This window comes from Megascapheus bottae, unplaced genomic scaffold (assembly GCF_031878675.1).
Source record: "Megascapheus bottae isolate mThoBot1 unplaced genomic scaffold, mThoBot2.hap1 HAP1_SCAFFOLD_164, whole genome shotgun sequence".
NCBI lineage: Eukaryota > Metazoa > Chordata > Mammalia > Rodentia > Geomyidae > Megascapheus > Megascapheus bottae.
In genome coordinates, this window is record NW_028327461.1 from 206684 (window position 1) to 229185 (window position 22502).

Consider the following 22502-nt stretch of genomic DNA (forward strand, 5'->3'; position numbering starts at 1 on the left):
TTACTGTTTTCTGATGGGTAATCGGAGAGATGAGTTTTTATTGATATAATTGCCAAGGTTGACTTGGAATTCCAGTGTTCAGATCTCAGCTTTTCAAGAAGCAAGGATTACAGGTGCATTTGCTGCCTGTTTATTAATTATAAGCTTCGGACATCCAAGCCTATACATCTGGTATTTTAGCCTTTTTCTAGGGGAAACCTAGGTCTCACCTGGGGACATGAGTGAGCACATGGCCAAAATCGGGCAGGAGTCCAAGGTGACCAGAGGGGTCCAAATTGGTCCTCTATGCAGTGGAGGTGCCGTGCTCCCTGGGCCACATGTTCTGGACATCTGAGACATCACAGGAATCCAGCATGCTCCTGGCCACTGTGTGTGTGTGCGTGTGTGTGTGTGTGTGTGTGTGTGTGTGTGTGTGTGTGTGTGGTTATTGGTCCTTAAACTCAGGGCCTGTGACCTAGTCTTTGGAGAAAAATTAAGAAAGATGAGCAAGCAAGAAGGAAGGAAAGCAGGCAAGCGGGTGCTCAGGTGGTAGAGCAGTACCCTGGCTACCACGGCCCCCACTCCGGGGCCAGGGCCAGGGGGACCCATGTGGGGTTCTGCACCTCACATAGGACAAGGAAGGCCATAGGCCTGAGGGGCCCTGAGGAACTGAACTTTGCCTAGTCCTACCATGTGTGGAAGGGAGCAGCGTGACTGGGAAGACAGGACATTCTCCCAAAGCTCCCAAGCACATCCCCTACCCAAAGAGCAGAGCAAGGAGGTTTCCAGTCAAGGAACCCAAGGCCTCATATCCCACCCTCCCCTGTTTACCAATTTATGCCTAGCATATGAGGACTCAAATGTGTTCAGAAAAGGGCTTGGCATTGAGGTAGAAATACACAAAGGCACGACAGGCAACTACCTGTTATTCACACATACAGCAGGCGAGTGATAACCTTACAAAACAGAGGACATCAGAAAGGTTTTCTGTAAGCAGGGGAGAATTAACCCTCAATAGACCCTGTCCTGAAATAGCTAAAAATTTATAAAACCAAGAGAAAGAGATCCAGAAGTTTGGCCTTGTGGTAGAGTGCTTGGCCACCATGCACGAAGGCCTGGGTTTGATTCATAGGTACCACATACATAGTAAAAACCAGAAGTGGTATTGTGGCTTAGGTGGTGGAGAGAAGGCCTTGAGAAAGCCATCATGTTCAAGCCCCATGACTGGCAAAAAACAAAAACAAAAAAACCCCACCAAAGCCAAACAAAATAAACAAACACAAATCTTAAGAGTAGGAATCAATTTGTTTATAAGTGACTAAAATGTTTCCAAAATTAGAGCTAAAAGGAGCAAATTATGTAGTACTCATATAAATGATATAAATCATACAGAAGCTTGATAAGGATTACTAAAGTTACCCATGTGTTGACCTCCTGTATCTTATCTGAGTAGTCCTAATTGTAAGTGATATATTTTCCTTTGACATTTGGGTGAAATTAATAAAAGAAAGAAATCACAAGCTGATAGACCTGGATGCCAGTAGCTCATAGGTATAATCCTAGATACACAGGAGACTCAGAGGTTTAGGGTTCATAGCTACCCAAGACAGGTAAATACAAGAGACCACTATCTTTACTTAACCAGTAAAAAGCAAGAAAGTGGATGCTCCAGTGTTGTGATACAAAACCAGTCATAATCAAATGCCAAGCATTTGAGCCTCAGATTTCTAGCCTTACTCTACACAGACACACACATACAGATGTTACCAATTCCCCACACTACTAAGCCTAATTAGCTTTATATCATATTCATACTGTATATGCTATATATACTGGGCTTCATTGGATTGCCTCCATTTTTATGAAGCTCAGTATTAAGTGTAAAATAAATATATGCCATCATCAATTAAAATGTGATACCCAAATCACTACACTTCTAGTAGGAAAGATAAAATTTAAAAAGCCAAAACCACATGGGATCACCAAGGAATAGAGCAATTGGAACATCATACATCACTTTGGATGTAATGTTGGGAAAATCTGACATTTTCATAAAATTAACATTATGAGCTAGTAATGATTTTCCAGAATTTTTCCCTGAGAAAATGCAAGTATTATTCTAAACCAAGACTTCTATGGACTGTGTAGCCCAGGATCAGTGGCTCACACCTCTAATTCTAGCTACTCAGGAGGCTGGAATTGAGAGTATCTCTGTCCAGGGCCAGACCAAGCCAAGTGCTTGCAAGCCCTCATCTCAACAATAAATAGCTGGGCATGGTGACTCATGCCTGTCATCCCAGTTCTGGAAGAAGCCAAAGTAGGTGGCTAGAGGTCCAGGATGGCCTGGGATAAAGGAAGGACCTATCTGAACAATAACCAAAGTTAGCCAGAGGTATGTTTCAACTGGTTAAAAATTAATCAACCCTAAACCTTCCCTGGCAAGCACAAGCCTCTGAGTTCACTCACTCTAAGCATACCAAAAAGAAGACACAACCGTAAACAGGAAAAAGAGAGAATATCTGTAACAGTTGTAGGTTTCACAGCCTAAAAGTACAAACACACCTGATGTCAATGAATAGAATGAATGAATAAAATGTAATGAGGTACTATTCCAAAAGACAAAAAGAATGCAAAGGGTTCATGTAATAGTTTAAATGTATTTTTTTCAGAATGAAAGAAGTTTCATATGGAAGAGTGCTTTGTGCATTGTTACATTTATATGGAGTTCTAGAAAAAGGAATAAAACTAAACTATGGTAGGAAAGAGTAAGTATAGCTCAGTTATGGTGAAGCTTATCTGTCAGCAGCTCCTAGGAGGATGAGACAGAAGGATCTGGAATTCAAGGCCAACTAGGCTATCCCTCAGACCTGGTCTCAAAAGAAAAAAGATGAAACAGAGAGGTGGGGAGGGAGGGTGGAGGGAAAGAGGAAGGAAGGTGAACAGGAGGGAAGGAAAGAAGAAAGAGAGGTAGTGAGAGATGGAGGAAGGAAGGAAGGAAGTTAGTTGGGTATGTTGGCACATGCTTTTAATCTCAGCCCCTTTTGAGGTGGATGGAGTGTGAAGAAAATGCTAATATTTACCACATTGAGGAATTAAAAAACAAAAGTACAGAAAAAGTATTCAATCTACATGAATGAAAATGATGATACTTTCAAAACTGAATATAATTCAAAGAATGGAGAGTTGGTATGAGAGCAGAAATGGAATTAAAGTGTGCATGTCTGATGCTCAATTTATCTCTATTTTATTTTCTTTGAACAGTAGGTAGACAAATAAAATTGGAAAGAGCATTCCCAAAAGATCATCCTGAACTTCAGAAAAGTTTTCTAAGCCAGGCAGAGTGGCTCATGGCTGGAATACTAGCTAGTCAGGAGGCTGAGATGTGAGGATCTGGTTCAAAGCCAGCCTGGGACAAAAGGACCTAAGACTCTATCTCAAATTAACTTCTAGATAAGGGGAAGTGAGGCTTGGCCCAAGGGTAGGGTGGTAGCCTTGAGATGAAGAGCTCAGGGACAGTGCCCAAGCCAACTTCAAGCCCCATGACCCACAATGAACAACAAAAAGAAGAAAATAAATTTTTCTAATGAGGAAATGTTAGAATTTCTAAATTTTTGCAGAAAGCATGTATTTTAAAATCTATTATGTATATTGTTCTATCATTCACTGAAACTTCAGTTGTATTTTGTACTTTATTTTCTACTGCTACATGTATTTAATTGCACCAGTTATTTTAAGACAGGGTTTTGGTTTTTGCCCAAGGTGTATGTGGACAATGACTCTCCTATTTCATACTCTGCCACAGATGATAGGAGCATGGCGCCACGGCTGGATTTCTCTGTTGAGATGGAGCCTCAGTAACTTGCATGGCCTATGGTCTACAACCATCCTCTCAATCTCAGTTTCTCATGGAGCTGAGATGGCAGGCATGAGCTACTGGGCTAAACTTTAAATTTTCTATACTTCATAAAGATGAGAAACAAACTTCTGGTGTCTCGTTTATTCATTCATGAAGCCAGCAGGTACTGATGTTTATACTTCAGTGACTTGATGCAAAGACAAAGCTTCTGTGTCTCAGACACAAAAGAAGCGCCCCAATCATACCTCTTCCAGTAAGAACTCACTACATGATAGTCACACCGGGTCACATTTTCTTCCCTTTTACTTCTTTGTTTTTGTTTTTTTTTTCCAGTCCTGGGCTGGAGCTCAGGGCCTGAGCACTGTCCTTGGACTTTCTCAAGGGTAGAGCTCTACCACTTGAGCCTCAGCACCACTTCTGGCTTTTTTCTATATATGTGGTACCGAGGAATCGAACCCGGGTCTTCGTGCATGCTAGGCAAGCACTTTAACCACTAGGCCAAACTCCCGGCCCCTCTTCCCTTTTACTTTTTACCTCCTTTTCTGCTCGGAACTTGGATCCCTCCCTCTTGATTTTAAGTTTTGTTTTCAGTTGGAGGTATCATTTGTGCTGCATATGGTATTTTTATTTACTTCAGGAAATGCATTAAGTGGTCAGGTACTGGTGCTCAGGCCTGTAATCCTAGCTACTCAGGAGGCTGACTTCCGTGTGTGATACACGGAAGTCAGCCCAGGCAGGAATCCCATCATTCTCTTCAATTAATCAGAAAAGAAGCTGGAAATGAAGGTGTGCTGCGCTTAGAGTGTGCCAGCTTTGAGCAAAACAGGCAAGAACGTGGGAAAGGCTCTGAGTTCAAGTGCCAGCACTACCACCTCCAAAAATAACTCATGAGGAGAAATCTAGGCATATCCACATGTAAGCAAGTATGAGGAGTTGCTCTGAACTGTAGCACGGAAGACACACACACACACACATACATATACTCACACAGACATACACACACACACATACTACTTAAATAGCTCTTAGTTATCATTACTACATCTATGACTACTTATCTGCTATAAAATGTATAATGTGATGCCTTGACCTCAATGAGTTATTCCCTTACTATAGACATTTTCTTGGTAGGTCATGGAGCTTGAACTCTGAGCATGGGTGTTGTCCCTGAGCTCTTCAGGTCAAGGTTACTGCCTTTTCCCTTGTGCCACAATCCCACTTCCACTACAGATATTCTTTAGAGACAACTGTCTTTGCCTACATATGCTGCCTTTAAAGTGTTTAATTGTAGGGGTACAGCTTGTAACACCCAATCCTCTCTGTATTTTACAAGTTAATTATATCTCCTTAGTGTGTATAGTTTAATAGTTTAAATAGATGTGAGACTGGCATTTAGACACTTTATAGTAGGGTCTTTTTTTAGATATGATCAAAGTTTACCACGAAATGTGCAAAATACAAGTGAGAAACTTTACACATATGAGCAGGTTGTAGGATAGTTTGAGGATTATTGTCCAAAGCCAGCTTGGGCAAAATAGTCACTGTGAAAACTTATATCCAAAAATCTATTCAGAAAAACTCACGAAGACACTGTGGCTCAAGTGGTAGAGCTATAGTCTTGAAAGTGAAGTGGCTCAGGGACAGTGCCAAGGCCCTGCCTTCATCCCAGGACTGCACCAAAATACAAGTGAGAATATAAAGATTGTATCCAAAGTCCATGAAGATGGCAAGGACTGTTTCTCTGGACAATGCTGAGTCACAGCAGAGGCCTCTTGCTCTTTTTCTGAACTATTTCAGCATGAAAGGAGATTTGGGTAAAGCAGCCTCTTTCTCTCCGTCCTTTCTTTTCTCCTCTTCTCCTCCCATTCCTGTTCCTCCTTCTGCTTTCTCCATCCTCCTCTTTTAATCATTTACTATAGCATCAATTTAGGGACTGGGCCTTTTGTTTGGCTTTTTCACTCAATATTCGTTGTCCACCCCTTGAGGACCCCCCTCAATTCTGTTTCTTTGTACTTGGATTGGGAATCTGCTACCTTTTTCTGCTGAGGTTGGCTTTGAACTACTATCCTCAGAACTCAGCCTCCAGAGTATTTAGGATTACAGTTGTGAGGCTCTAGAACTCTATAAATGATTGTGTTTTATAAGTAACTGAGAGATAATTATAGTCCTACTTTGTCCAAAAACGATCATAAACTATTACTGATCATCATTAACCCCAAGAATGTATCTGATCTCATTTGTTTGAAATAGAAAAATAAAATCACATTCTGCATTTTGAGGATAATTTGCTTTTAGCCTTTAGGTTCAAAACTATTAGCCGCGTGCTGGTAGGTCAGGCTTGTTATCCTAGCTACTCAGGAAACTGAGATCTGTGCATCAGTGGTTCAAAGCCATAAGGGCAAGAAAGTCTGAGAGATTCTTATCTGCAAGTAACTCTCTAAGAGCTGGATGTGGAACAATGGCTAAAGTGATCATGTACTAGCCTTGTGGAAAAAGCTCATGAACAATGCCCAGGACCTGAGTTCAAGTCTCAGCACTGGCACACATGCACAAGTATTAGGACAATATAAATATGTGATAGGCAGTCCCTAGTTTATTGGAATAGGCTAGGCAAATCTGTGAAAGCTTTTTAGTGCTTGATACATGTGTTACTAGGTCAACACATGGTGTTCTAATGCTAGATGTTTTGAGTCCATTTTCCACTCATGAAACAAAAACCTGAGAATGAACGTCTAAATCAAGAGAGGTTTAAGCAGGGCATTATTGGCTCTGACTTGTAATTCTAGCTGCCCAGAAGGCTGAGAACTGAGGATTGCAGTGCAAATTGAACTTGGTTTGCAAAGGGTATGAAGCTCTTATCTTCAGTTAACAAGAAGATGGAAAGAACCAAAAAGAACAGAAATCCTGGGCAAGTTTGAGAGATCACTGCTGCAGCTTCAAGAGCTATTTCGTGGCAACCAGCTGGTTTTCACCCATCTTCTTCCAGATGGTTTAGCAGAGTTCGGCTGGCTCTTGCTCCACTGACCTTCCCTCAGAGCTCAGTGAGGATGCCCCTACCAGCTGGGCTGGCAGCCTGCAGGTGGACTGCAGTCCATCCAGGCCCCGCCCCGTGGCCCCACCCACCCGCGCTTAGACACGCCCCTCCTGCCCAGAGGACCATGGGAGCTGCTTGCCTGGAATCCCTGTGGAAAGCACAGTTGGAGGCCAACGGACAGGGGCTCTTGGTAGACCTACTAAAGGAGCATTTGGAGATTGTCGTACATTGACTTTACCTTAAAATAGGTACTGCAGTTATAATTTAGATGTTTATTTATGTATAGTTTCCTTATCATTAAGAAGTTGTTCCTTTATTTCGTGGGGAGTGGGTCCTGAACTGGGTTGGGGAAAGGTCTGGGTTTCTTGCGCACGGTTAGTGCTATACCATTTGAGCCACACTACTTAGGGCTTTCTGGTGGTAAATTGGAGATAAGAGTCTCCTGGACTTCCCTGTCTAGGTTGGCTCCAAACGGTCATCCTGAGATCTCAGCCTGCTGAGTAGCTACGGTGAAAGATGTTTGCCACTAACAACCAACTAAAAGTTTTCTTAATAATAACATTGTCATTTTCCATATATTCCAGTTTCACTCAAATAATAACTTACAAAAAGTTGTTAGGAAGTACAGAGAATATTGATCTGGCAATTGTAAGTTAAGTTGATGAAGAGGTCACCACTGAAATTTATATATCACCTTTTTCTCTCATAAAAGTTTAAAATTGCTGGATAAGATGAAAATTTATCCATGTTTTCAAGATAGTCAAGCCTTGTTTGTTACAGTTTTAGGTACAGAATATTAACATTTGCATCTAAGCTCTGTACTTGGGCACCTCATTCCTGTAATTCTAGCTAGTCAGTAGACTAAGAGCTGAGGATGGTGGTTTGAAGCCAGGCCACGCAGGAACGTCCATAGTTAACCAGTGAAAAGTGGAGGAGAGTGGCTCAAATGTTAGATCACAACCTTTAAGTTAAAAGCTACAAGGCAGCACTTAGAGACTGAGGTTGTGTCTGTGCCAGTACATTCCCCAAAAAGGCCACCATAAAATACAAATTGTGTGGCATCTGCTTACTATAGGAATGTCACACTCATGATCCTTCTGCCTCCAGAGTAGCTGAGATTAAAAGCATGTACCATCATACTCAGTTTCTCCTTCTTGTCCTTCTTCCTTCCTTCCATTTACTGTGCTTCTTCTTTTGGGACAAGGTCTGAGACAAGGAGAGCCTAGTTGGCCTTGAATTCCAGATCTTTCTGTCTCAGCCCCTCTGGGAGCTGTTATTACACATAAGCTTCACCATAGCTGACATATTATTGTTTCCTACCATAGTATAGTTTTTGCATTTTTTAGGAACACTGCATAATGCACCATTTCATATAAAATTTGTTTGTTCTGAGATACTTACATTAATTACATAAACACTCTGCATTATTTTCTTGGTTTTTATTTTTTTCCTTGTTACACTTAGTGAAGTTTGAACTCAGAGGCTTGTGCTTGCCAGGTAGTTTGGGGTTGATTTTATTTTAACCATTGAGCCATACCTCTTGTTAGCTTTGTGCTTGTGATTGTCTGAAGAGGGCCTTCCTTTATCCCAAGCCATCCTGGACTTCTATCCCCCTATTTATGCTTCTCACAGAACTGGGATGACAGCATGAATCACCACGTCCAGCTTTTTATTGTTGAGATGAGGGATTGTGAGTACTTGGCTTAGTCTGGCCCTGGACAATGATATTATCAATTCCAGTCTCCTGAGTCACTAGAATTAGAGGTGTGAGCCACTGAGCCTGGGCTTCACATTCTATGGAAGTCTTTCTTCAGATGCATTTATTTTTCTGAGGGAAATGTCTGGAATATAAATGCTAGCTCATAAAACGTAAGTGTAAATTTTATGAAAATGTCAGATTTTTTTCCCCAATAATGTATCTAAAATAATGTAGAAGTGTAAAAATTGTTCTGTATCCTTGATGATCCCATGTGTTTTGGGCTTCTTAAATTTAATTTCTCAGGCTAATAGTGTAGTGGTTTTAGCCTTTCATTTTAATTGTTGATGATGTACATTTATTCTACACTTCCTCCGGGGCTTCATCAAAATTCAAGTCATATGAAGCCCTGTATGTATAGTAATTATATTATGAATATTACATGGAGCTATTGGGTTAGTAGTTTGTTCATAAAATCTGAAACGAAAAAGTATGAAATATTCAGAACTGGTAAATCCAGAGAGCAGAATGCTTTCCTAGGTAGGAGCAGGGAATTAGTCTGTCAAAAGATTGTAAATGATATAATATTTGAATTAAGGATTACTCCTTGACAAAAGAAATGTAGCTTCATCATGTACATAGTGTGTATGAAGCCTTTGCCTTCAAGTCTCAGCGTCAAATTAAAGACAAAAAGAAAAATAGCATTTTTATACCAATAATACGTTTACATTGCCATTTTTTCCACAGGTGCAGATGGTGCACAACATGCCCTTGGCACCAGAGATGTAATCACACCATCTAATATATTTATGAACATTACTGGGACTATGATACTGAGGTAAAAAGCTCAGTCTAGTTGTTTTTTTTTTTCTGTGTTGATCTTTTGCTCAATGGCAAGACATATGTATGAAGATTTTCTTTGAGCTAGGCACCAGGGACTCATGGCTGGAATCCAGGCTACTCAGGATGCTGAGATCTGAGGATCAGATTGAAGCCAGTAGTGGCAGCAAAGAATCAGAAGTGGAGCTATGACTCAAGTGGTAGAACGTTAGCCTTGATTGAAAAAAGGGAAAGGATAACATTTAGGCCCTATGTTTAAGCTCTAGTACTGTGTTAGAAAACAGGAGAAGGCCAGTTTGCATTTCAATGTAATCTGCTTTTTCGCCTTAAGTAAGCAGATTTAAAAACATAGAAAAGTGTTATTAGTGAAGAGACTAATTCTCAGCAGTGCTATTAATTGGAACAAAAGGAAAGATCATGAGAAAGAACATGTATAGGAATGTAGGATTATGTGCTTTCTTCAGCAATAGATATTTGAATATCATAAGTAAAAAAGACTGTGATTAGCTGAAGATACGTGAGGCTAGTTTTATAGACTCTGGGTTAGAAAGGTCAACTATTTATTTTTTCTTTTAATTGTTACACAGCATTTCACAGAAAAATTCTGAAGCGATGAATAGTGATGAATATAAAGATAAAAACTAGTCATAGAAACTGTCACCCCACAAAAAGTTTCAAAATTATCTCCTAGACTTCCATAACCATTTAGTTTGCTGATGTCTTTGAATATTAATATGTTCAGATAATTCCGCCGTGAATACAAGTACCTATGTGCAGATATGATTATACAATCTATCATCTATAAGTCTGTCTTTTCTATCTGTCATTTATGTACTTCCTGGTATTGGAATTGGGGCTTGAACTCAGGACTTGTCCTCCTGTTTTGCTTTTATTCCCAACAAATTCCTGGTGGAATTATGCACCCTAGCTATCACTCTGTGTGTCAGGAAGTTGTGACTGGGCATAGGAGTTTGGATTCCTGGTCAATGGCTCTACATCTTAAAAAGACATACTGGCCATTCAAGTCGTGTATCAGCCCCTCTATTCATGATCTTTCATGTCATATACATGTTTCTCACATTTTCCTGTCCCATTACTGCTAAGAGAGGGGGAAAAACAAGATGAGGAGCAGAGCAGAGGGAGGGAAATGGGGACCAAGACATAAGAAAGGGTATCAATGTTTGTGAAGTGATGCACCTTCTATCTGGTGAATAAAATGTAACATTTCTAATAATTACAATAAAAGTATATGAAAAAAAAGAAATAGCTCTTCTTACCAGAAACTTCTCCTTTAGGTAATCAAAAGCCTGGGATTTGGTAGGTCCATGTGCAAAGCCAACCCATCACGAAATTCTGGGAGACTCCCTGTTCACAATAAGTAGCATTAAAGGAGGCAGGCAGTGTGCCTTATGAGATGAGGTCGAAGCCAGACATGGTGTAGAAAGTTGAGCAAGAGTTAAGAGAAGCCCTAAGTTTAAAAGTTGACATGGTCAGAATCTGAAATCGAGAGAGAGAGAGGGGGGGGGGGAGGGAGTGAGGGAGGGAGGGAGAGAGAGAGAGAGAACACAAGCAGCAAGTAATCATCCTTTTAATTTCTTTAAGCTTATTATACTTTTTTCTTCCTAAGGGGAATTTTACATTGTGGTAAAACTTTCAGTATTTAAAACTAACACACTGAATATAATTCCATTGAGTTTTCTTGTTAGTGAATGCTTTTTCTTAATGCATAGATCAATATACTCTTGTGTCCTTGTGCATCTAGGAAAATACCCTTTCTTTTTCTATTGCTGTTGTTCCTAGGACTTCAATTGAGGGCCTGGGCACTGAGATGTTTTTCTTTTTTTTTTCTTCTTTCTTTTTTTCTGTGCCAGTTCCAAGGCTTGTATTCATAACTGGGGCCCCGAGCTCAGGCCCCAAGACTAGCAAAAAAAAAAAAAAGAGAGAGAGAGAAATAAAGAAAGAAAGAAAGAAAGAAAGAAAGAGGCATTGTCCTTGCATTTTCACAGGCTAGTGCTCTACCACTTAAGGCACAGCACCACTTTCAGCTTTTTCTATGTATGTGGTACCTAGGAATTGAACCCAGGGTTTCGTGCATGCTGGGCAAACACTCTACCACTAGGCCATGCTTCCGGCCCACTGAGGTGTTTTTGCTCTTGGTTACCACTCATCCATTTGAGCCACAGCTCCACTACTGAATATTTAAATGTTTATTAGAGATAAGTCTGTTAGACTTTGATTCCTAAGCATATTTCAAATATGGATTCTGAGATCACAGCCTCCTGAGAAGTTAAGATTACAGATGCAAGCTAGTAGAGCCCAGCTGACCATTACCTTTTCTTTTGCTTAATTCAGTATTAGGATCCTTCTTATCATACAAATATTATCTTTTGATACATAAGCAAATTCTCTCCCGGAAAGTGTTTCTGTATTTTATTACTATCCTAGTGAAAATATTAGTACTTTAAAAATATGTATTTGATACCCTATCCTCCAAAGATTATGGGATGTGCAAGGTTGCTTTCTGTGTTCTTGAGTTAATTGCTTGCTGAAATATTCTCACCAGCCGTACTTCTGTATATCTGTAAGGTTTTTCTGTAGTCACATGCTTGAATGACATGAACAATGACGTGACAACAACCATGGCTGCAACAACAGTGGTTTCACATGAAAATCAGAAGAAAAGAGCTCAGTGATAAAGACACTGAAAACAACAAAGTTAATTTTTTACGAATTCAAACATTTTTACTTAATTAATTTTGAATACTAATTAAGGAATAGTAGCCATGAATTATAGCTGAAATAGGATCTTTACATCTTTATCTTATGCATTTGCTTTTTAATTTTTCCTCTAACCTTTAAGAAGCAAAAAGAACTCCAGGTCTGGTAATGAATAATTATCTCATTTGTATATTTGATGTATGGGATTGAAGGTATTTTCTGAAATACATATACATTTTCAAATACTGTTATTTAATTTATAGATCACACATCAAATAAATGGAGCAGATGATTCTAATGTCTTCTCTCAGTTGTCTGAATTGGTCTCAGAGGAGTCTGCCTTGCCTCATGATGAGCATTTCTCCATGTAAAATACCACTGAATACCTCTAAGGAGTTCTTTATTGACTAAGAAAATGCTGGTATTTGTCCTTGGCAAACTTCACAGGACTGTGGACAGCATGAAGGAGGCCATTGAAGGAATTTCCTTGGTGATTGCGCACTCTCAGTCTCTTGCCCATACTCCTGTCACAAATCCTACCAGCGAGGGGTCTTCTATGGAAAACTTCCACATGATGCAGAATTGAAGGGAAGTTTCCCTCCTGGAGAAAACCATGTGACTTCTTCCTCAAATGCATACACTTCAATTGAGAGCCTGGACCAGTAGTACCTGAGCAGGGTCAGTTGCATTTCAATATGTTCCACTGGTTTGCAAAGTTTGAATGATTACGCTTCATTTTTTGACATCCTGACTTGTTTGACTGCCTTGTGTTCAGTTAATATTGCTATCATTCAGTGTTCATAATAGAATTGGAGATCTGGGAATTTTTTTTAAACTTCAAGCTCTCATTCTGAATGTCTACACATTTGGGGTTGTTTTTATTGAAATACCTTTGTTGTTTACAGTGGTGCTTCCAGTATCCTCCATACATGTGCTCTCTACTCTCGGAATAATTTCAACCGTTGCTTTGTCTTTATCAGATAGTATACTGAAGAGCATTTTATATATGTCCCATACCTTCTCCTGTCATGTCCTCACTCCCCACTGCTGTCCTTCCCCCAAAAGTTCCTCTTGTACTTTCCCATTATTCATCTTAAATCTAAATTTACAAAATGGAGAGAAAAATGTGACATTTAGCTCTCAGTGTGATGTATTTGGCTTAGCATGCTGAGTTCTCTTATCCATTTTCCTGATAATGATATCATTCCATTTTGAGAGCAGACTCGTTCCTCATTTTGTCCACACACAGCAGTTTTATATGTACTCACTGGTGAATAGGTAGCTTTTGTTTTTTTGTGGGTCATGGGGTTTTAACTCTGGGCCTGGGCTCTTTCCCTGAGCTGTTCTGCTCAAGGCTAGGGCTCTAACACTTTGAGTTTCAATGCCACTTCCGTTTTTCTGGTGATTAATTGGAGATCAGAGTCTCATGGATTTCCTGCCTAGGCTGGCTTTGCATCGTGATCCTCAGATCTCAGTCTCCTGAGTAGCTAGCATGGCAGGCGTGAGTCACCAGTGCCCAGCTTCAGCTCTTTTGAATAGTGCTAATATAAGCACAAAGGTACAATGAGAAAAGATACATTTTTGTGTTTCTTGACCCCATAAGTATATTGGAAATTGAAATATTTTAACTTTCTGTGGAAGCTGTGTCAGATGCAATATCCCTTAATGCTTTAAAGCAGCTTCCACAAAATAATGAAGTAGCAGTAAGGCAACTTATTTGAACTAATCAGATAATTTGGAAACAGAAAGTAGGTATAATTCTGAATGTTTTTTTAATAGCAATCAGTGACATGTGACTAAGCTCACATAGAAATGCCATTGATACAATCAGATCACTACACTTAATTTGCAATGGTCAAAAAGCATAATGTAGCTAAAAAACTAGAAGAAAGACAATGCTCTCTTTTAACATGTTATACATTTATCCAAATAAATCAGAAAGGTACATCTCATGCTTCAATGAACATGCAAAAATAGTGACAGTGATATCTGTACTGCAGTTGTTATATATGAGCTTCCCCAATGCAAATTCCACATTCTGAGTATTTTGTGTGTGAATATATACTACATATGCTTATATGTACCGTATATATAGTAAATCTGGTTTATATTAGGTATTACATATAGCATATCTTATATAATACTGTAATCTGTGTTGTGTGATTAATATGTATAATATATACATAGATAGAGGCTCATGTATGAAAATGTACATACATATCCAAAGAAAAACACCAGGATACATATGTCCACACATATTTCATATATATGTGATTACAACAAATTAGTATTTATCCCCTTGTATCTATGCATATTAGGTGCTCATTTATCTCCAACCTTTCATTTTACTGGGAAAAGTAAAGATTTGAATAATAAGCTTTTACACTTTTTTTCAGAGAACTCCTAAAGATACAATAGTGCAAGCATATACTACAATATGACTATGCAGAAATATAGACAGTGACACTCTGTGTAAGATTAGTCCTCATTATGATCTTCCTACATGCCAACTTCTGGCTTTCTTTGTGTGTATTCAGTGGGCCACAGACATACTTGCCTACATATATACACATATATACACATATATACATATATATATACATATATACATATATATACACGTGCATGTACACATGCATATACACACACAAGCCTCTTTACAGGTAGTATGGATTTCTACTTGCCCATCATTATTTTCCACATGTCTTTTGTGAATACTACTATCCAATCTATCCCATTCAAAAATATAAGAATGCAGTATTGTTATGTAATTAAAAAGTACATATGACTCTTGACATTATATGACTTCCTAGATCATACATTCTGGTTAGTATTTCTCTACAGCTAAATGATTAGTGCGATTTGTTCTCATATAAAGTAGTTGCTTATAATTTTTTCATCATTTTTCTATGTCTTTGAGTTTGACAGATTTGTGATAGACCCATTTAGTTTTGCAACATCAGTTCAACAATGGAACCTTTCTGTTTGTGTTTAGAGTGGCAGCTTTTAGTGTTGTGCTTTCTAGCTGCTTTTGCACTTTTCTTTTTATTATATAGGTGATATACAGAGGGGTTACCATATCACCAGTCAGGTAATGAATATATTTGTCTTTAGATAATGACATCCCCTCCTTTATTCTCTCCAATATTTCACCTCTGTTCCCTTCCACGAGTTATATAGTTCATTTTCTACATGATTTCTACTGAATATCACTACTTCATTTGTTCGCTCTCTGTCCTTCCACTTTTGTGTACCTCCCTTATCCTCCCCATAGACAGAAGCAGAGAGGCTCTTTGTTCCTCCTCCAAGAGTGCCTGCTTTGGTCTAATGATATATGATTGACCAGAGTCCTCTATGACTTATCATGTCACCATGTATTTTCGATTTATTCTCTGCCTATGTGTCATTTGTCTTTCTGAACTTGACTTATCTTCACTTAATATGATTTGTTCTGGGCCCATCCATTAACTCGCAAATGACAGATTTTTTTTTGCCATTCCTGGAGCTTCAGTTCAGAGCCTGGGCAGTGTCCTTGGGATTTTTGAGGCTAGCACGCTACCACTAGAGCCACAGCACCACTTCCAGCTTTTTTCTAATATGAGATACTAAGGAATTGAACTCAGGGCTTCATACATGGTAGGTGAACACTCTACCACTAGGCCACACTCCAGGCTCCCAAATTACATTCTTTTTTTTTTTGCCAGTCCTGGGCTTGAGCTCAGGGCCTGAGCACTGTCCTTGGATTTTCTCAAGGCTACAGCTCCAGCTCTTGAGCCTCAGCACCACTTCCGGCTTTTTTCTATGTATGTGGTACCGAGGAATCGAACCCGGGTCTTCATGCATGCTAGGCAAGCACTTTAACCACTAGGCCAAACTCCCGGCCCAAATTACATTCTTTTATTTTATTTTTTGGTCAGTCCTGTGTTTGAACGCAGGGCCTGAGCATTGTCCTTTGGCTTTTTAATCAAAGATAGTGCTCTACCACTTCAGCCATAGCACCACTTCTGGCTTTTCCATATATGTAGTACCAAGGAATTGAACCCAGGTCTTTGTGCGTCCTGGGAAAGCATTCTACCACTAGGCCAAACACCCGACCCCAAATTACATAATTTTTAATGGCAGTGTAAAACTACATTGTGTATCAGTATTGCATCACTTGGATCCACTCACCACTGTAGGCCATATGGACTGTTCCCATAACTGGGTTATTATGAATATTACAGAAATGAACATAGAGGTGCAACTGTATTTACAGTGTTCTGACTTGTGTTTTTCTGGATAGATGCCCTGAAATGATATGGCTAGGTCACAGTTAAGGGATTTTTTTGAGGAACCTCTAGACTGCTGTCCAAAGCGGTTGTATTAGTTTACAGTGAAATAGGATTCCTTTTCCCTCAAATCCCCCCAGCATTTGTTGTTCTAACTCCTAATGTTGGGCAATGTAACTGGAATAAGATGGAATCTTAGAGACATTTTGATTTGCATTTCCTTTATGGCTAGGGATGGTGGACTGCACGTCCTCTGTTTCTTTGTCATTCTTACCTCTTCCTCTGAGAAGTGTCTGCTCACTGTTTCTCATTCATTCACAACAGCTGCACTGCTATGACTTTGAAAATAGCTCCTTGGTCTCTACATATCCTTATACACATGTGTATTTATATGCAGATATCTAGCCTTTGACGGAAGACTTCACAAGGATGGTTCATTTTTGTTTGATTAAGTCATGGGCCTTGAACTCATGGCCTGGGTGTTGTCTCAGTTCATCAGCTCAAGGATAGTACTCTATTGCTCTGAACCTCAACATCAGTTTAAGTTTTCTGATGGTTTACTGGAGAAAAGAGTCTCTCAGATTTCTTGCCTGGTTGCTTTGAACTCTGATCCTCAGAGCTTAGGCTCCTGAGTAGATAGGAGTGCAGTCATGAGCCATCAGTGACCGGCTGTTCATTTTCATCTGTGCTAAATGATTAAACTATACACAGTCAAGGACCATGTGAATTCATAGACTTAGTTTTTCATTGATGTTAGCAATAATTCACCTAATACCAACTTGACATAATGTAAATGCAAAGGGTATTTCCTGCTTTTGTCTAGAAATGAAGCTTCTTCTAGCAAAAGTTAAAATGTAAACTCTCCAAAACAAAGCTTTTATGCAAGATTGAGACATATTACTTTCCTAGCTAACCTAATTCAATGTTCATTGTGCTTTTGTTGTTTCATGTATTTTGTATTTCATGTACTATTTGGAGTTCAATATGATATGACATCTAAATTTCTGCTTCTATATCTTCTCTATTTCTTGTTTGCTCTAGTGTTGGCTGTCTGTCCTGCTGCTCTGATGGATAAAAGTATCTGCAGGTGGAATGCAGGACTCCATCCAAAGTGATGCTTAGCATTTCAAGCTGCAGAGTCCTGGGTTATGAGGGACTGATGCAAGGTCAAAAGCTCTTCCTTATCTAAAATCTCTGTCATACCCTGGGACTTATTGTGAGCAGCATACACAGACTGAGATCATCTGACTAAGCATTGTGGTTGCAAGTACTTGACATCACAATGGAAAATGTCTTTGACTTTGTCTACTGTTTCTGTTTCATTTCAAAATTGAACATAATTGCATCCCTGAGCAAGATATGGACAGGCTTTGGAGTATACTATGTATTGTTATACTCCAGAATGGCTTAACACTCAGAGGACAAGTACATGGATATGCCAGGTATTTGGCTGGGCAGTTCAGTATATGATAATATTTGTAAGTATATTGTCCACATTTTCAACATTGCAGATACACAAAATGTTAATTTGGACAATATCAGAGAAATCACACTTTTTGTCTACAGTGCTGGGTATTGAAAGCATGGCCTTGTGCATGCTAGGCATGTGGTCTGCCAGTTGAGCGACATCTCCAGCTTAGGTTTCCCCTCTACCACTTCTCTCTGGTGGTGAGATATGAACTCAGAGCCTTGAACTTTCCAATTAAGTTTCAAAATAGAACACGAGGACATGGTGATACCAATACTCTGTCTTGTATACTGGTATTGCCACAATATTCTAAAGCACTCAGATGACAAGGACATGGACTCATCAGGTGCTTAGTTCCAGACACCAACTGAGGACATTACTCCTTGGAGACCCGTATCCCCCAGTACTGTGATGTAAATTGTTAGTGCATAGGCTCTTACTTGGTGATTATTTGTTCTTGTACTCTAGAAAATGCATACAACCCCTCGAATTGGGTTTCATACACAGGTGGTTTGATGAGGATTTTTTAAGAGTTCTCTTCTCTGCTCAGTAGAAGAAGAACTGCATCTCTTCACTGGTGTCTCAGTCATTCACCCAACTTGTCAAAGGGCAGAATGTCACAGACAAAAGTTGCACTGCTGTGACCTTCAAACTAGTTCCTCACAAACTTGGTGCTTGTTTTCAGTACATCTTTATACACATTCTATCTATATTCAGGTGTCTGAACTTTTTTGGCTGACTCCTCTGGATGTATGTGTACTCTGCTCCTTATTATCAGCACTGAATTGTTGAATTCTACACAGTCAAATACTATGTGAATTTCTACACCTACTTGTCCTTCCCAAATGCCTATAATTCACCAAAAACTGACTCTACAAGGCTGTATTTCCTGCCTTTTCCTAGAAATGAGTTTTCTTGCTCCATTTAAGTGTTCACCTCTGCTAAACAAAGGTTTTATGAAAGGATGAACAAGAGTTCATGCCTTATGAATCTACACCAGTGTTTCCTGTGGTTTTGTGGGTTATTTTCTAGTTCACTTGCTATGTGGGATACAGTTCAAGACTTCAAGCATTAATTTCCTTTTTCAGGGTTTTAAAGTTTTCATCCAAAAGGTCCTTTACGTTCTTAGTTAAGGTAATTCCTAGGTACTTTATTTTCATTGAGGCTATTGCAAAAGGAGTTGCTTTCCTGATTGTTGCCTCATTCTTCTCACTGTTGGCGTAGAGGAAGGCAGTTGATTTTTGAGGGTTAATTTTATACCCTGCTACTCTTCCAAAGTTTTGAATCAGCTCAAGGAGCTTGGGAGTAGAGTCTATAGGATTCTTTAAATATAGAATCATGTCATCTGCAAAGTGGGATAGTTTTACTTCCTCTTTCCCTATTTGGATCCCCTTTATGCTTGCTTCTTGCCTTATTGCACTGGCTAGGAATTCTAATACTATGTTAAAGAGGAGTGGAGAGAGTGGACATCCTTGTCTCATTCCTGATTTTAGAGGGAATGGCTTTAGCTTTTCGCCATTAAGTATTGTACTAGCTGTGGGTTTGTCATACATAGCCTTTATTATATTGAGGAATGTTCCATGGATTCGTAGTTTCTCCAGAGCTTTTAACAAAATAAAGGGGTGTTGGATCTTGTCAAATGCCTTTTCTGCATCTATTGAGACAATCATGTGATTTTTGTCCCTGCTCCTGCTGATGTGTTGAATTATATTAATTCGTTTTCGTATGTTGAACCAGCTTTGCCTTTCTGTGATGAATCCTGTTTGATCATAGTGTATAATTTTTTTGATGAGCTGTTGTCGATGATTGGCCAGTATTTTGATGAGAAGTTTTGCATCGATGTTCATCAAAGAAATAGGTCTACAGTTCTCTTTCTTTGATGAATCTCTGTCTGGTTTGGGGATGACGGTTATACTGCCTTCATAGAATGAGTTTGGTAAAGAACCTTCATTTTCAATTTCGTTGAAGAGCTTGAGGAGTATTGGTGTGAGCTCTGTTTTGAAGACTTTATAGAATTCAGCTGTGAATCCATGTGGCCCTGGGTTTCTCTTAGGTGGAAGGTCTCTTATTGCCATTTCTATTTCAGTGCTTGAAATAGTTCTTCTTGGTTCAGTGTGGGTATGTTAATATTGGCTAGGAATTCATCCATTTCTTCTAGATTCTCAAATTTGTTGACGTAAAGGTTTGAGAAGTATTCCCTCATGATACTCTGGATCTTGGTAATTTCAGTCGTGATATTACCATTTTCGTTTGTGATTTTGTTTATCTCGGTATGCTTCCTCCTCCTCCTCCTCTTCCTCTTCCTTCTCCTCTTCCTCTTCCTTCTCCTCCTCCTCCTCCTCCTCCTCCTCCTCCTCCTCCTCCTCCTCCTCCTTCTTCTTCTTCTTCTTCTTCTTCTTCTTCTTCTTCTTCTTCTTCTTCTTCTTCTTTTTTGCCAGTCCTAGGCATGAGCTTCGGGCCTGAGCACTTTCCTTGCACTTTCTCAAAGCTAGAGCTCTATCACTTGAGCCTCAGCACCACTTCCAGCTTTTTTTCTGTGTATGTGGTTCTGAGGAATTGAACCTGGGTCTTCGTGCATGCTAGGCAAGCACTCTACCACTAGGCCAAACTCCTAGTCCCTCCCTTCTTTTTTGGTAAGGGTTTGGATGGAGTAAATCACAGTCGTCATAATTTTGAGAGTTTTCTTAACTGGCATTTCTCAGTTAAATACATTTTTCACTATTTCAAAATAGCCAAAATAGAGACTCTGTAAAGCTACAAAAGCCTCCACTTTAGTGGGGATGACAGATGTAAAGTCAGTATCCTAATCTCTTTCTCTTTTTTTTAGCTTCTTAACAGCAGTAAAAATGAAGGCAACATTTAGAATGAGCCCTTACATTATCAACATTCTTAGGTATTTTCCTCATTGTGACTAATTACTTACCATGAAAAAAGAGCCCAGCTGAGGTTTGCAGACAGTAACATGGAAAGAACAAGCCCTTGCTTCTAGGCTTGCTTATGACCATGAGAACAGTGAAGGTGCTGAAACAGCGATGACAATCTGTTGTCCTGCACTAGAGAAAGGACTGTGGTTTGGGAGACAGTTCCTCATCAGGAGGAATGACATCTCCACATAGCTGCACTAGATGATTCTGTACCATTAGTGAGGGGTCCTCTACAGAGAAGAGATTCTTTATCTGCCTTTTTCTCCAATATGTTTTTTTTTTGGTAAGGGAACCTTTCAATACTGTTTGGCTCCTAGCAAGTTTCTCAAACAGGATTTCTTAGGATTCTCTCTGAGAAACTCCAGATGTCTGGTGATGAACCAACTGAGAAGAACTCATAAAGTGAACTGCCACATTTCCAATTAGCAAAAGCACTTGTACTGCATGCGAGTGGCTGATGTCTGTAATCCAAGCTACTCAGGAGGCAGAAGCTGAGAGGACTGAAGAATAATGCCAGCCAGGGCTGAAAACTTTGAGATAATCCATCTCTATATACTTAGCCAGAAGTTGAGCTGGAGATCTAGCTCACCTGGTAAAGTGCCACTTGTGAAGAGTTCAAGCCTACTGAGCACCAGGCCACTGAGTTTAAGCCCCAGGATGGGCAAACAATGAAAGGGCAATAGTGAGAAAGATGCCTGAAAATGCAATAGGGCAATGCAAGATGCAATAGGGCAGTGCTGTACCACTTTGCATCTCCAACTCAGGCTGTTTTGGTTCTTCATTAGAACTAATAATGAAAGGATTTCCTGCCAGGGCTGGCTTTGAAATACCATTCTCCAATCGCAGCCTGTATCTAGAAATACAGGCAGGTGCCAGTCATCAGTGTCGGGTAGATGCTTTGCAGTTGTTGGATTTTTTTTTAAGAGTGCATATGTTGGGTGTCATGCCAAACTTCTTGTGAGGTAAAAGGACCTGATGAATAGAATTTCCTTCCTGGTTGAGGAAAGAATAGTAGGAAGGATGACCCAGGGTTTGAGAAGAGTGGGGAAGGAATAAACAAAGCATGACTAGGTTGGGCTGAACCATGCACTGTATGGTTCCATCTTTGTGTGTTAGAGTCTGGATATGAAATGTGCACTTAAAAGGCTCATAGGTGGAAGGCTTGATATCCAGTACACCAGCAGCATTCAGAGGTGGGCATTGGGAAGTAGTTATATTATGAGGCTTTTGACTTTATCCACAGATTCATTCGTTGAGGGCTTCCTAAATTTAAAGCATTAGTAGGAGGTGGTGAAAATGTTCAGAGTTGTGGCCTCATGAAACCAAAGAAGTCACTGACCCTTCCTTCTCCTCAGCTTCCTGGGTACCTTGAGGTGAGCAGTCTTCTCCACAACACCCGCCTCCTTGACATAATTGTTCAGTGTCACTGTAGGCCCAAAGAAATGGGATCAAATGGCCATGATGTAAAGCCTGAAACTGTGAGGCCAAATTAATCTTTCCCCACTTGAAGTTCTTTGGTCAGGTACTTTTTTTATAGTGATCAACACTCCAATCCAATATAATTGGGATTTTTCATACAGTAGATAGTTTAAAGTACATTAAGAATATGGAATGAGAGTAAGTATATGATAATGTCTGCTGGAACAAGATTCATAAAATACTTATTATCCCAGTTCATTCTGTTTTCTTCTGTGTGTCTTTATCTCTCATTCTTGGTCT

General features: G+C 39.7%; 2 long non-coding RNA genes across 2 annotated transcripts in view; one reads left to right on the forward strand and one right to left on the reverse strand.

Annotated features, from left to right (window-relative positions):
- The window catches only part of LOC150039813 (uncharacterized), a 38902-nt gene that overhangs the window by 7979 nt on the left and 8421 nt on the right, over positions 1-22502 (reverse strand). The window lies entirely within an intron of this gene.
- LOC150039814 (uncharacterized) lies at positions 6992-12874 on the forward strand. The gene is made up of 3 exons (XR_016534220.1): positions 6992-7117; positions 9313-9403; positions 12387-12874. It is a non-coding gene; the product is annotated as an uncharacterized LOC150039814 (long non-coding RNA).